At 40.8% G+C, this 15,027-nt stretch overlaps 1 protein-coding gene across 4 annotated transcripts in view; it reads right to left on the reverse strand.

Annotated features, from left to right (window-relative positions):
* Nucleotides 1-15,027, reverse strand: part of Dnah11 (dynein axonemal heavy chain 11) — a 324,204-nt gene that overhangs the window by 224,583 nt on the left and 84,594 nt on the right. The window lies entirely within an intron of this gene.

The raw sequence follows: 15,027 nt of genomic DNA on the forward strand, positions 1-15,027 counted from the left end.
ATCCCCTCGCCATATAATAATCAAAACACAAAACATACAGAATAAAGAAAGAATATTAAGAGCCGCAAAGGAAAAAGGCCAAGTTACTTACAAAGGTAAACCTATCAGACTTACACCTGACTTCTCTATGGAAACCATGAAAGCCAGAAGGTCCTGGATAGATGTACTGCAAAAACTAAGAGACCATGGATGCAAGCCCAGACTACTATACCCAGCCAAGCTTTCATTCACCATAAATGGAGAAAACAAAATTTTCCAGGATAAAAACAAATTTAAACAATACGTAGCCACAAACCCAGCCTTACAGAAAGTAATAGAAGGAAAATCTCTAACCAAGGAGTCCAACAATGACCACAATAACTCAGACATCTAGAGACCCGTCACCAGCGCAACTCAAAGAAGGGACGCACACGAACTCTACTACTAAAGAAGTGACCGGAGTTAACATCCCCTGGTCATTAATATCACTTAATGTCAATGGGCTCAACTCACCTATAAAAAGGCACAGGCTAAGAGAATGGATACGAAAGCAGGATCCAACATTCTGCTGTTTACAAGAAACACACCTCAAACACAAAGACAGGCACCTACTCAGAGTAAAGGGCTGGGAAAAGGCTTATCAAGCAAATGGACCTAAGAAACAAGCAGGTGTGGCCATACTAATTTCTAACAAACTTGCCTTCAAACTTAAATCAATCAGAAGAGATGGAGAAGGAAACTTTATACTCATAACAGAAACAATTCATTAAGAGGAAGTCTCAATCTTGAATATCTATGCCCTAATGTAAAAACACCCATATATGTAAAAGAAACATTATTAGAACTCAAATCACACATCAAACCCAACACACTAATAGTAGGAGATTTCAACACTTCTCTCTCACCAATAGACAGGTCAACCAGACAGAAACTTAACAGAGAAATAAGAGAACTAACACATGTAATGAACCAAATAGACTTAACAGACATCTATAGAACACTCCACCCAAACAGGAAAGAATATACCTTCTTCTCAGCATCTCATGGAAGCTTCTCGAAAATTGATCACATACTTGGTAACAAAGCAAACTTACACAGATATAAAGAAATTGTAGTTACCACTTGTGTACTATTGGGTAACCATGGAATAAAGTTAGAATTCAACAAAAATTCTACCCCCAGAAAGCCTACAAACTCATGGCAACTGAACAGTCAACTACTGAACCACCCCTGAGTCAATGAAGAAATAAGAAAGAAATTAAAGTCTCCCTTGAATACAACGAAAATGAAAACACAACATACCCCAAACCTATGGAACACTATGAAAGCAGTGCTAAGAGGAAAGTTCATAGCTCTAAGTGCCCACAGAAAGAAAATGTAGAAATCTCACATTAGTGACTTAACAGAACGCCTGAAAGCTCTAAAAAAAAAAAAAAAAAGAAGCAGACTCACCCAGGAGGAGTAGAAAACTGGAAATAATCAAACTGAGGGCTAAAATCAACAAAATAGAAACACAGAAAGCAATCCAAAGAATCAATTAAACAAAGAGCTGGTTATTTGAAAAAAATCAACAAGATTGACAAACCCGTATACAAACTAATCAAAAGGCAGAGAGAGAGAACATTCAAATTAACAAGCTCAGAAATGAAAAGGGTAACATAACAACAGACACTGAGGAAATTCAGAGAGTCATTAGGTCTTACTACAAAAGCCTGTATGCCACAAAATTGGAAAATGTAAAAGAAATGGATATTTTTTTAGATAAATACCATATTATACCAAAATTAAATCAAGATCAGGTGAACAATTTAGATAGACCTATAAGTTGCAAGGAACTAGAAGCTGTTATCAAAATCCTCCCAACCAAAAAAAAAATCCCAGGTCCAGATGGTTTTAGTACAGAATTCTACCAGAACTTCCAAGAAGAACTAATACCTATACTCCTTAATGTGTTCCACATAATAGAAACAGAAGAGTCATTGCCAAACTCTTTTTTATGAAGCTACAGTTACCCTGATACTAAAACCACACAAAGACTCAACCAAGAAAGACAATTTCAGACCATTTTCACTCATGAACATCGATGCAAAAATTCTCAATAAAATACTGGCAAACTGAATCCAAGAACACATCAAAAAAAATCATCCATTAGGATCAAGTAGGCTTCATCCCAGAGATTCAGGGCTGGTTCAACATACAAAAATCTATCAGTGTAATCCATCATATAAATAAACTGAAAGGAAAAAAAACTATATGATCATTTCATTAGTGCTGGAAAAGCATTTTACAAAATTCAACACCCCTTTATGATAAAGGTCTTGGAGAGATTAGGGATACAAGGATCATATCTAAATCTAATAAAAGCAATATACAGCAAGCCGACAGCTAACATCAAATTAAATGGAGAGAAACTCAAAGCCATTCCACTAAAATCAGGAACAAGACAAAGCTGTCCACTCTCTCCATATCTCTTCAATATAGTGCTTGAAGTTCTAGCTATAGCAATAAGAAAACATAAAGAGATCAAGGGGATTCAAATTGGAAAGGAAGAAGTCAAACTTTTGTTATTTGCAGATGATATGATAGTGTACATAAATGACCCCAAAAACTCTTCCAGAGAACTCCTTACAGCTGATAAATACCTTCAGTGATGTGGCAGGATACAAGAGCAACTCAAAAAAAAAAAATCAGTAACCCTCCTATACACAAAGGATAAAGAAGCAGCGCAGGAAATCAGAGAAACATCACCTTTCACGATAGCCACAAACAGCATAAAATATCTTGGAGTAACTCTAACCAAGGAAGTGAAAGATCTATTTGACTAGAACTTTAAGGCATTGAAGAAAGAAATTGAAGAGGATACCAGAAAATGGAAGGATCTCCCATGCTCTTGGATTGGTAGGGTCAACATAGTAAAAATGGCAATTCTACCAAAGGTAATCTATAGATTCAATGCAATCCCCATCAAAATCCCAACAAAATTCTTCACAGACCTTGTGAGAACAATAATCAACTTTATATGGAAAAACAAAATCCCAGGATAGCCAAAACAATCCTATACAATAAAGGAACTTCCAGAGGCATTAACATTTCTGACATCAAACTCTATTACAAAGCCACAGTAATGAAAACAGCTTGGCATTGGCATAAAAACAGAGATGTTGAGCAATGGAATTGAATCAAAGACCTGGATATTAATCCATAAACCTATGAACACCTGATTTTTGACAAAGAAGCTAAAATTATACAATGGAAGAAAGAAAGCATCTTTAACAAATGGAGCAGGCATAACTAGATGTCAACCTGTAAAAGAATGAAAATAGATCCTTATCTATCACCATGCAAAAAATTCAAGTCCAAATGGATTAAAGACCTCAATATAAATCTGATCACACTAAACCTGATAGGAGAGAAAGTGGGAAGTAGCCTGCAATACATGGGCACAGGAGACTACTTCCTACGTATAACCACTGCAGCACAGACAATAAGAGCATCAATGAATAAATGGGACCTCCTGAGACTAAGAAGCTTCTGTAAAGCAAAGGACACTGTCATTAAAACAAAAAGGCAACCTAGTGAATAGGAGAAGATCTTCACCAACCCCACATCAGACAGAGGTCTGATCTCCAAAATATATAAAGAACTCAAGAAACCAGACATTAAAATTCTAAATATCTCAATTAAAAAATGGGGTACTGAACTGAACAGAGAATTTTCAACAGAAGAATTTCAAATGGCCAAAAGATGCTTAAGGACCTGTTCAACTTCCTTAGCTATCAGGGAAATGCAAATCAAAACAACCTTGAGATACCATATTACACCAGTCAGAATGACTAAAGTCAAAAAGACCAATGATAGCTTATGCTGGCGAGGATGTGAAGGGGAACACTCATCCATTGCTGGTGGCAATGCAAACTTGTACAACCACTTTGGAAATCAATGTGGAGGTTTCTCAGAAAATTGGGAGTCAACCTACCTCAGGTTCCAGGAATACCACTCTTGGGAATATACCCAAGAAATGCCTAATCATACTAAAACAGTATTTGTTCAGCTATGTTCATAGCATCATTATTTGTAATAGCCAGAATCTGGAAATAACCTAGATGCCCCTCAATAGAAGAAAAGTGTGGCACATCTACACATTAGAGTACTACTCAGCAAAAGAAAAAAAAACAATGACATCTTGAATTTTACACGCACATGGATGGAAATAGAAAACACTGTTCTGAGTGAGATAACCCAGATCCAAAAATATGAATATGGTATGCACTCACTCATCAGTGGATTCTAGCCATAAACAAAGGACATTGAGCCTATGGTTCAAGATCCTAGAGAAGCTAAGTAATAAGGTCAACCCAAGGAAAAACATATATAGATCCTCCTGGAAATGGGAAGCAGACGAGATCACCAGGCAAAAGTTGGGAACATGGGGATGGGGATGGGGGGGAAGGGGAGAGGGAGAGAGATAAGGGAAAAGGGGGGTTGGGGAGAGCTTGGGGTAGTGGAATGGTTGAGATGGAGGAAGGACGGATAGGGGGCAGGGAAGAAGATATTTTAATTGAGGGAGCCATTTTGGGGTTGGCAAGAGGCTTTACTCTAGAGGGGTTCCCAGGTACCCACTAAGATGTTCCCTGGGCAGTGGAGGAGAGAGTGCCTGAACCTGCCTTGTTCCGTTGTCAGACTGATAACTATCTTGAATATCACCACAGAACCTTCATCCAGTGACAGATGGAGACAGAGACAGAGACCCACATAAGAGCACCGGACTGGGCTCCCAAGGTCCAGTTGAAGAGCAGGAGGGAGAATATGAGCAAGGAAGTCAGGACCATGAGTGGGTTGGTCTACCCACTGAGACAGTGTGCCTGAGCTAATAGGAGCTCACCAACTCCAGCTGGACTGGGAATGAATAAGCATGGGATCAAACCAGACTCTCTGAATATGGCTGACAGTTGGAGCAGACTGAGAAGCCAATGATAATGGCACTGGGATTTGTCTCTATTGCATGTACTGGCTTTTTGGGATCCTATTCTATTTGGATGCATACCTTCCTAAGCCTTGGACTTCACACAGGGTAGGGTACCCTGCCCTCTCTTAGGAGAGGGTAAGTGCGAGAGCAGGAGGAAAGTGGGAGGAGGGGAGGAAGTGGAAATTTTGAATGATATTATTTATAAAGTAATAAAAAATTATTGGGAAAAAATAATCCTTCCATAGACCTGGTAATTCCAATAAACATGTGTTCACAAAGGTCGACCTGACTGGATTTGTTTCTCTCATCTTTCACCAATGTCCTACTTGAGGTGAATAAGCATGCGTTTACATCTCCCTAGGAAAATCCATACAACAACGGACATCTTTAAAAAAAATTAGTTCACACTTAATGGTGACACTAAATTGTTTTTCCCTGAATTGTTCATAAGTCAAGGGAGTCTCATGACTTTAGTCCTGTTCTAGTGATCCTAGCCAATGCAGTAGCTCACGAACAAATAAACGAACAGAAGTAAAACTGTCATTGTTTACAGTTGACATTTTCATATACACAGCAAACCCTGCAAAATCTATATTTCAAAAAACCCACAGTGCTAAATAAAGAAAGCAAGATACAAACTCTTCATGTGCAAGGTAAACACATTTTCATTCAATATGTTTTCATGATTTTTCATAAATGCTGGAAGTTAAAGTTTAAAAATGTACTAGGATCAAAATATCATAAATTTATTTATCACAAATAAATCTAGTGGGAAATGTATAAGACTCCTATATGAAAAGCTACAAAAGGCACCAGAGAGGAATTCAAAATGATCTCTCTTCAGGAGGTACCATGACCGTAGGTTAATTAGAACTATTCTCCTAAACTTTATATTTACAATTATGGTCAGTCTAATGAGAATATAATTAGGCTAAAATATTCTTCTAAAAGTAAGCACCATGTTAATAATAATTTATATTTAAAAGTTCCAGAATAGTCTAAATAGTTGTAAGAGGAAAAATAAGAGATCTGAGAAATTTGACTTCAAGATTTACTATAATATTACAGTAATTAAGACCGTGGATTTGTCATAGGAAAGAAAATAGATGAAGAAAAAAGTGTGGAACTCACACATATGTACACACACAAGAGAGAGATAGATAGAGATAGAGATAGAGAGAGAGAGAGAGAGAGAGAGAGAGAGAGAGAGAGAGAAACTGACTTTCTTTGGATCAAGGTGGGAAGCCAATTCAGTAGAAACAAAGAAAGAAGAGTGGGTCATTGTCCTAACAGAGACGCCAAGAACCATCTCACATCTTGGGAGAAGTAGATACATTGATGACTTTTAGGTGGATGAGAATTTATCTTTGACACAAAAGGTATTAGCCATGAGAGGAAAATGTTTATTACATCAAAAAATTCAAATTTCTATGGATAACAACTCCCATTAAAATATGCAAATTATGGAACTAGTAACTTATTTGGGTAGCAGAAGAAACTGTTCAATCTATTCATTTTTCTGACACAGGATTTATATCCTGAATAAATAAGAACTCTTGGAATTAACAGAAAAAAGGAAAGTCACTTAAATGTTTAAAAAATTGAGAGACACCACAATATAAGACAGACTACTAGTTAATATAAAAGCATTATTCAGTGTCTTCAGATATTAGGGAAAGTCAGGTTGGATATATGCTGAGATATTGATTGATGGCTCGTGGAATGGCTATAATTACAGACAATTGACAGCGTGAAGATAGGTCAAGTAGTGGAAGCATCTAGAATCCTTGTGAATCTTTGGTGGTGGCATGGCATGGAGAACCTTCTCGGTGTCTTTGATGTGTAAATATGCACCTTTATCACCACACAATCTTGCTCTCATGGATTTCTCCAGAAGAAATAAAATATATTGGTGTAGGAGTTCCCTCTGTTTGTGTGTTGCTTTCATTGGATAATGAATAAAGAAACTGCCTTGGCCTAGTTGATAGAACAGAACTTAGGTAGGCAGAGGAGACAGAACTGGATGCTGGGAAAAAAAAAGCAGAGGGAGAGACTCCATGGATCTCCTGCCTGAGACGGACACTGGTTAGAATCCTGCCAGTGTGCCACAGTCACATGGCGATGCACAGATTAATGGAGATGGGTTAAACTAATATGTAAGAGTTAGCAATGAGAGGCTAGAGATAATGGACCAGGCATTGATTTAATTAATATAATTTCTGTGTGGTTATTGTGGGTGTAAGCTAGCTTGGCGGCCTGGACGACAAGCAGTCCACTCTTCCTGTTACACTATATTTCTAAGAAAAATCTTTTTTTTTCCCCAAGAATATAAAAGCAGTATAAGTTTTCACAGTAGAAAAACAAGTTCCAGTCAATAGAATGGATAAAGAATTTACAGTATATTGATGTGATGGGATACTACTAAGGACTCAGAACAAAGGCTCAGCAAATATAAACAACAAAATGGATGGATCTGAAAACATTAAGAAACATGAATGGCCTAAGATTTACCCTACTTACAAGCTGACTTGTTAGCCTGTCACTGTTCAGCACCAGCAGAGGACAGACTGCTGGGTTGGAGAAAGACCACTCATTCCTCAAAACAATAGCACAAGCTGTCCTAGGGCTCCTGTACTGTAGAGTCATGATAGGGCTGGATCACACAGCACAGGTCATCCTAGGGCTCCTGTACTGTAGTCAGGATAGGGCTGCTCACACAGCACAAAAAAGTGCCAGGCTATGAGAGAACATCTCTGACTTAGGAGGGTCCATGATCATTCCTAAAACACAATAAACTTGACTGACATTTGCCCCAGGAAGAGTTTTGGTATAATAGCAGAAAATAAGTCAAATTTCCCTTTGCTGTAGAGTCAAGTCTATCTTCATGTCTGTTCACTATGTAAACACACTTAGAAGGAAAGCCAGCCAGTTGTACTCATGAGACCTGTGGAAATGTGAGGTGTGTCAGTGTGGTCCAGCCGCATTAGGGGGAGACCCCGACAAAGAACTCATGCTACTTTATGTCATTTACCCACAGGATTAGTTCTCTATTGTACACTGCATATTCCCTTATTGTATGGTTTTTGTATCAAGTTCTTTTGAATGTCACAAAAGGTGTAGAAAATTCTGCATCTTTATGGCTAATCTCCTAACATTACATGATGTAGTAATTGTGTGATCTTTGGGATGAACTCATGGGGCCATTACCTTCCTTATCCATGTGTTGTAATGGTTTTTCCTTTTCCTCTGAACTCAGAATTTCATGTGTTGGTCTGTCTGCAAAGCCAGCTATGGTGTTAATGAGTGAAATAGAAGAAGCAAGTTACATATAAATAAGTTCCTTTTTCTACTCACCTGTCACTGTGGGATCTTCAATGACTATGGGATGTAGGGCCCCATGGCAGCTACAGGCCATGAGCCAGATACTGCCTGTTATCCATTCTTATAACTGGCTTGCCATGTTCACTCATTTATAGAGCTGTAAGTGGGCTCTTTCCTCAGAGATGGGAATAAGATACACATTAGAGCCTTGCAGCTATGTAAGTAAAATATTCATAATTTGTTCTTCCACTTCAGTAAAAGTTCTTGGGTTCCTGCTGTTAAGACAGAGCCATGGAAAAATTTCTTCATATCATGGCTCACTGGTTTATAGGTATTTCTCAGGGTTTGTCTAAGGACACTCCCCCACCACACATACACACACACACATACACACCACACAACAACAAAAACAACACACAATGGCAATCTTCTGGAACATACAGGATATGGGCAGGGGTTACAGCTCTTCTAAGGATCTTCATAAATTCACAGAACTCCTGCGATTTTTATGCTTGTGAAATCTGATTTTGAAGTCTCTCTGGGTTAAAACAGGTACACTACTGTCTGTCTGATGACAGTTTCCTCTTGCTTGCATGTATGAAATGGCTCTCTGATGCCAGCTATGAATCATTTCAGAGTCATCTGTGGCTAACTTCCAGGCATTTCTCAGAGTATCTGAGAAATTAATCCCACAAGGCTTGTCGTCCAACAGACAGCCTTCTGGTAGCCACAGGCAGCTGGTTCCAGGACCCGCTTCCTCTTGGTTAGTATCAAGCTCCACCCATGTTCACACCTCTTAAATAAATGGAATTGGTTCTGCATACATTCTATGTGTATCTTCATCATTCCTTCAAGTCACCTGTACATCACTTATGAAGCTTAATTCAACGCAAATGCTATGCCAGTGGCTGTTACAGCTCACCATTGTGAGACCATTGTGATGAGAAGCAACAGCTCTATGCATGCTCAGTGCAGCCGTTTTGCATGCAGTTGACTGAGTGCAGAGAGGAAGAAGCAACCACAGCTCTGGGTGAGAGAAGTCAAAAGCATATGTCTCTTGTGGTCTCATTTATCGGTGTTTGCAGGCCACAAGTCATAGTAACAGATCACACATACAATCGAGAAAAAAGACATGTCTCAATATATCTAAGTAGGCTTCAGGACCAATGGGCTCCCTATGCAGCCAATAACAGACAATAATAAGGTATGGGACAAAACAAGGACACTGCTTTAGGCTGTGATCAAAGATGACTGGGGTGTAGAAGACTGTTCCTTGGCTGGCCTACTGTTTAGGATTGCTCCATGGAGAGGCGCATCCTCTGAGCACTCTGGATCTCTGAGTTCAAAGCCAGCATGGTCTACGTAGTGAGTACCAGGTCAGCCAACTGCCTGGGTTACGTAGTAAGACCCTGTCCCAAAGAACAAAGAAACAAAACAGTGTCTTAGCTACTGGGTCAGGCTCAAAGCTCAGTCATGGATAAATTCACAGATGAATTGATGCCTAAATGAGTTTTCCCATGGTGGAGCTTGTTGGACAGAAGTAGTCACTGGGGACACTGCCTTTGAAGGCTGTAGCCTCCCCATGGGCACTGTCTTTGAAGGTTGTAGCTTCCCCATGGGCACTGTCTTTGAAGGCTGAGGTTCCTCCATGGGCACTGTCTTTGAAGGCTGTAACTTCCCCATGGGCACTGTCTTTGAAGGCTGTATTTTCTCCCTGGGCACTGTCTTTGAAGGCTGTAGCTTCCCCATGGGCACTGTCTTTGAAGGCTGTATTTTCTCCCTGGGCACTGTCTTTGAAGGCTGTACTTCCTCCATGGGCACTGTTTTTGAAGGCTGAGGTTCCTCCATGGGCACTGTCTTTAAAGGCTGTACAACCCCCCCCCCAACCCGGGGAATTGTCTTTGAGGGTTGTAGCTCCTCCTAGCATCTATTTTGTCTGTTTCCTGGCAACTATGGATGTGAGCAGATAACTCATCATATACCCTCTGCCTGTGTAACTAGAAGAACTGGGGCCAAGTGGCCCTTCACAGAAACAAAAAACCAAGTAATGCAGCTATCAACTTTGAATACCTGTTTCTAAACAATTTCTCAGTCAGCGACTGAAAGGGAGGGCAAGCAGGAAAATGAAAATCTTTTTCTTCTTTGTCCAGTCCTCTGCGTCTGTGCTGTAAAGGATGGCAATGAGGGCACTCTTCTTCTGTTGTTTTTATCATGGTTTATCCACAGGTCTCCAATTCTAAGCACACCACAGTTAAGTTTTGCATGTGTAAAATCTTCTGTTCCTTTTTGATGCTTCTCCACACAGTTCGGTAATAAGAGCAGGGGAAGCTTTCTCACCATTCTCAATCCTCGAGAAGGCAGAAACAAAAAACAACGTCTTTGCCAAGGAACCTTCAAATCTAAAGAATCAAATCTATTTGATTTATCTCATTTCAAAAATTCTGATAAAGAAAGGCAGGGATACATAGCCAGAGGACTGTGTGTGTGTGTGTGTGTGTGTGTGTGTTGTCTCTCTGTGTGTGTGTCTGTCTCAGTGTGTGTATGTGTATTCATGTGTATATGTCTGTCTGTCTGTCTGTCTTTTTGTGTGCATGTGTGTCTCTGTGTGTGTATGTCTTGTGTGTATGAGTGTTCTTAATCTAACGCCATAGTACATGCAATAATGATAGGAAAGAAACAGAACTTGAAACAATTATCTGAGTTCACTAATCTCACGGATTTTCAAAAAGAAGGAAAACCAAATCTGTATGCAGATGTCTGTTAACACCAACTCTGACTTCCAGTTTTAAAACTAAGCTCTTTTCAAGCTCTGAAGTTCATTTCAAAAGTTTCTCTCATTGTTACAAGAGTAATTTTAATTAAAATAAACTCCAGTATGCATGCACACACACAGATGTGCATATATATATATGCGTGTACATGTGTGTGATGTGCATGTGTGATTGTGTATGCTAAGTTCACACGTATAGACACTAGAGGAAGACATAAAACACCCAGCTCTATATTCTCCACCTTATTCTCCTGAGACAGGGTCTCTCACAGTATTAAGAGCTAGGCTGGCAATCAGCAAGCCCCAGTGATCCTCCTGTCTCTGCCCCCAGAACTCTGTGGCAAAGAGTACTGAACTCAGGCGCTCCTGCTCAGGCAGCGGCACTCTTTCTTACTGAGTGAGCCATTTCTGCAGTCTTGGCTACACTTACTTTTAAAGGAAGATCACCAGATGGGTTTCAGCAGAGATGCGCACACTTCTCATGATCCTAAGCATAGCATTAGCAGCGTGCAAGCAGTAGCTTCTCCAATTCCCATGTCAGTACCAGCTGCAGAACTGAATGCTATTCAAGGCATGCATACGACTGGTCTGTCACACACTCCAGTGGGTGCTTCACTAAAGCTTTGGCCCGAGCTGGAGAAGTGGCTTCTGGGGTGAACATGAATGCAGCACAAGCCTGACAACCCGTGGAACTCATATATAAAAAATCCAGGTGTAGAGATTTGCATCTGTATCCACCATTTCTATGGTGCGATGGGAAGTGGAGACATGAGACTTTCCCCTAAGTGTGCAGACCAGCCAGTCTGTAATATGAAGTGCAGGAGAAACAAGAGAAATCCTATCCCAACCACCAACTCCCCAACCTGCTCTCTGTGCGTCACACATGCTCACTCATGCACTTATGTTCAATGCCCCCCATCTCACACACACACACATGCACGCACACACCAATCATTCTAACCTTCATACTCTACCTCTCTGTTTTTCTCATATATACTTCATTTAGATGTATGTATCTGTATATGCAACAAGTCTTGAAAAAATGGAAAACCTTATAAAAACATTGAGAGAGAAAAAATTAAACTCATTAGTTGGCTAAGTGAACACTACAGGAATGCAGCTCTAGTTATAATCTGTTGAAACAGTCAACCCTGTGCTACTGAGGGAGGAAGAAGACACTTCTTGGCATCAATACTGGGGGGCAAATTTGTACCATCATCCAAGGGGTTTGACCAGAATGTTTACTTCTGGTGATCTATCCTGGAGAAACAAGAACACGTGCTGCATGAGCATACAGTGTCAGCTATTGCCTTATTAATAATGAGAGGAGAGGAGAGGAGAGGGGAGCGGAGGGGAGGGGAGGGGAGGGGAGGGGAGAGGAGAGGAGAAGAAAAGAGAGGAGAAGGAAGGGGAGGGGAGGGGAGAGGGGCGGGAAAGAGAGGAGAGGGGAGGAGAGAAGATGAGAAGAGAGAAGAGGAGAGAGGAGGGATAGGGAGGGGAGGAGAGGAGAGAAGAGGGGAGAGAGAGCGAGGGAGAGGAGAGGAGAAGAGAGGGGAAGGAAGGGGAGGAAAGGAGAAAGAAAGAAAGGGAGGGGGAGGAGAGGAGAGGAGAGGAGAAGAGAAGGGAAGGGAAGGGAAAGGAAGGGAAGGGAGGGGAGGAGTGGAGAGGAGAGGAGAAGAGAAGGGAAGGGAAGGGAAGGGAGGGAGGGGAGGAGAGGAGAGCAGAGGAGAGGAGAAGAGAGGGAAAGGAAGGGGGAGAGGAGAGGAGAGGAGAAGGGAGGGGAGGTAAGGGGAGGAGAGGGAAAGGAAGGTGAGGGGAAGGGAGAGAAGGGGAAGGGAGAGAAGGGGAAGGGAAAGGAAAGGAGGGAAAGAGAACACTACCCTAATGACACTAAGCCATGTCTCAAAGCAGAAGGCTGTGTTTTAATAGCTGACAACCATGGCAGCCCCAAGTAGGGTCTAGTAGAGACTCAACATTTCCAGGCTGGGGTTCAGTCTCCACACGGGAACAGAAATATCACGTTTAGATTATGAATTGCACACTGTCTATGCAAGGCCAGGAGAGGGAATTGAGTAGCCAGGATCTTCGGTGTTTCATAGTCCAATAGACAGCTCTAGAAAACCTCCGTATACTAGCTCTGAAGACAGCTCTAGAAAACCTCCGTATACTAGCTCTGAAGAACTGCATGAAAGCCCGAGGCACCTGGGGCTTTAGGGAGGAAAAACATCCTATAAAACAAATCAAAGTCTCAAATTATGTCTGCTAGTGTAACCAGGAAACCTATCCTGTAATTAAGCCCAGAACCAGTCCAGAATCCACAACTCTAGGAACACGCACACACACAATTTGCCCAGCTCCAGGTAGAGAGATCCTGCAGACGAAACAAGCCCAGACCTTGAGGAAACAAGCCTTACAAACAACCACAGTGAGCTGGGCCTCCACAGCGTCTGTGCCCAATGATCTAAGGAAATCTACTATCTCTGAAATAAGACATGGCAGAAAAGACTGGGAATCAGAAGGCTGGACAGTGTAAGGCTGTTTGGGAGCTGATAGCTCTGTCAGCCAGTGTAGCCTCACCCATGGGCTACAGAGCAGTAAAAGACACTGTCTCAGAGACACAACAGATGACAACAAAAGCAAGGTGGATCGTGCCTGAGAGATGACACCTGGCTTAATCTCTGGCCTCTGAGCATATGTGCACACACATACCTATGTACCTGAACATACAAGTACAAACACATATACACATGAGAGAAGTTTTGGAAAACTGAGATAAAAACACTGATAAAAAGCTACTAAAGAAAGAAGAGTGAGGGTTTAAAGGGAATCCTTGTACATTTTTGGTGGTAACTTGTTAGTCCAGACGTTATAAAAACTGACTTAGCAGTTCCCCAGAAAGCCAGAGATGGAGCTACTATATGACCCAGCAAGTCCACTACTGCCTATGTGAACACGAGAATGAAGTCTGTGGGCTGAAAGAAATATCCACACTCCATGTTCATTGAAGTGTTAGCATGACAACTAAGATATGCTCTCAATTTACATGTCCATCAGCGAATAAAGGAATTATGGTAAGTATGCATAGTGGAGTTCTGAAGTAAATCTGTCACCTGAAACAGCAATGACAAATACGCTTTGTTAACTGAAATAAGCTAGCACACACAGACGAATATCTTTTCAGCTTACGTACATAGGAAAGATAAAAGATAGAACCAAAGTGTGTAAAATAGCAGCTATGAGAGGCAAGAAGAATCAGGGAGATGCTAGCCAAAGGATCCCCAACTTCCAGTTGGAGAAAAGGAATACATTTAAGAGACTCATAGTGACATCACAGCAACAACAGCTAACAAAAACTGTGTATTCAAACACTGCTAAGACGGATTCTAAATGTTCATCCACAGACAGCAAGTCAATACCCATGCCAGATGACTTGATTTGGCCATTCCACCACTGCACACACATATCAAACAAATTCTCAAACATAAGTATATAAATTCCTGTCATTTAAAAGAGGCAAATATTTTAAAATTTGAAGTATTTGGGGCCAAAGTGAGACAACCACAATAAACTCAAAGGAGGTACAGGAGGAGATAAGTTTTGACAAAGCTACATATACAATACGTGGACAGTGATATTCTTCTATGTGGAGCTACCAACATAAGTATGCTTCTTCTGGGTGAACAGCTACACATTTGCACATACATGTACATTCATAGAAAGACAAACAGCTAGCAGACAGAAGGAAGCCCTCAAGATGGTCACATGCCAGATGCTGCCAGTCCTGTTCTTGAGAAAGTAGACCTTTTGTGCTTGCTTTATTTCCCCTCCTGGGCTTTCTTCTTTATCTTCAACAACAAACAAATAATAAAGAAGCCATCAGGTTAAAGATAATAAAACGGATATAAACACTACCCACAGAATGTCATTTTCTATTTTAAGAAATGGCAAGTTGGAAGGCGAGAGAATCAAGTGCAGAATCTTGGGGAAACTA

This window comes from Alexandromys fortis, unplaced genomic scaffold, assembly GCF_014885135.2.
Source record: "Alexandromys fortis isolate MF-2015 unplaced genomic scaffold, M_Fortis_MF-2015_v1.1 scaffold_182, whole genome shotgun sequence".
Taxonomy (NCBI): domain Eukaryota; kingdom Metazoa; phylum Chordata; class Mammalia; order Rodentia; family Cricetidae; genus Alexandromys; species Alexandromys fortis.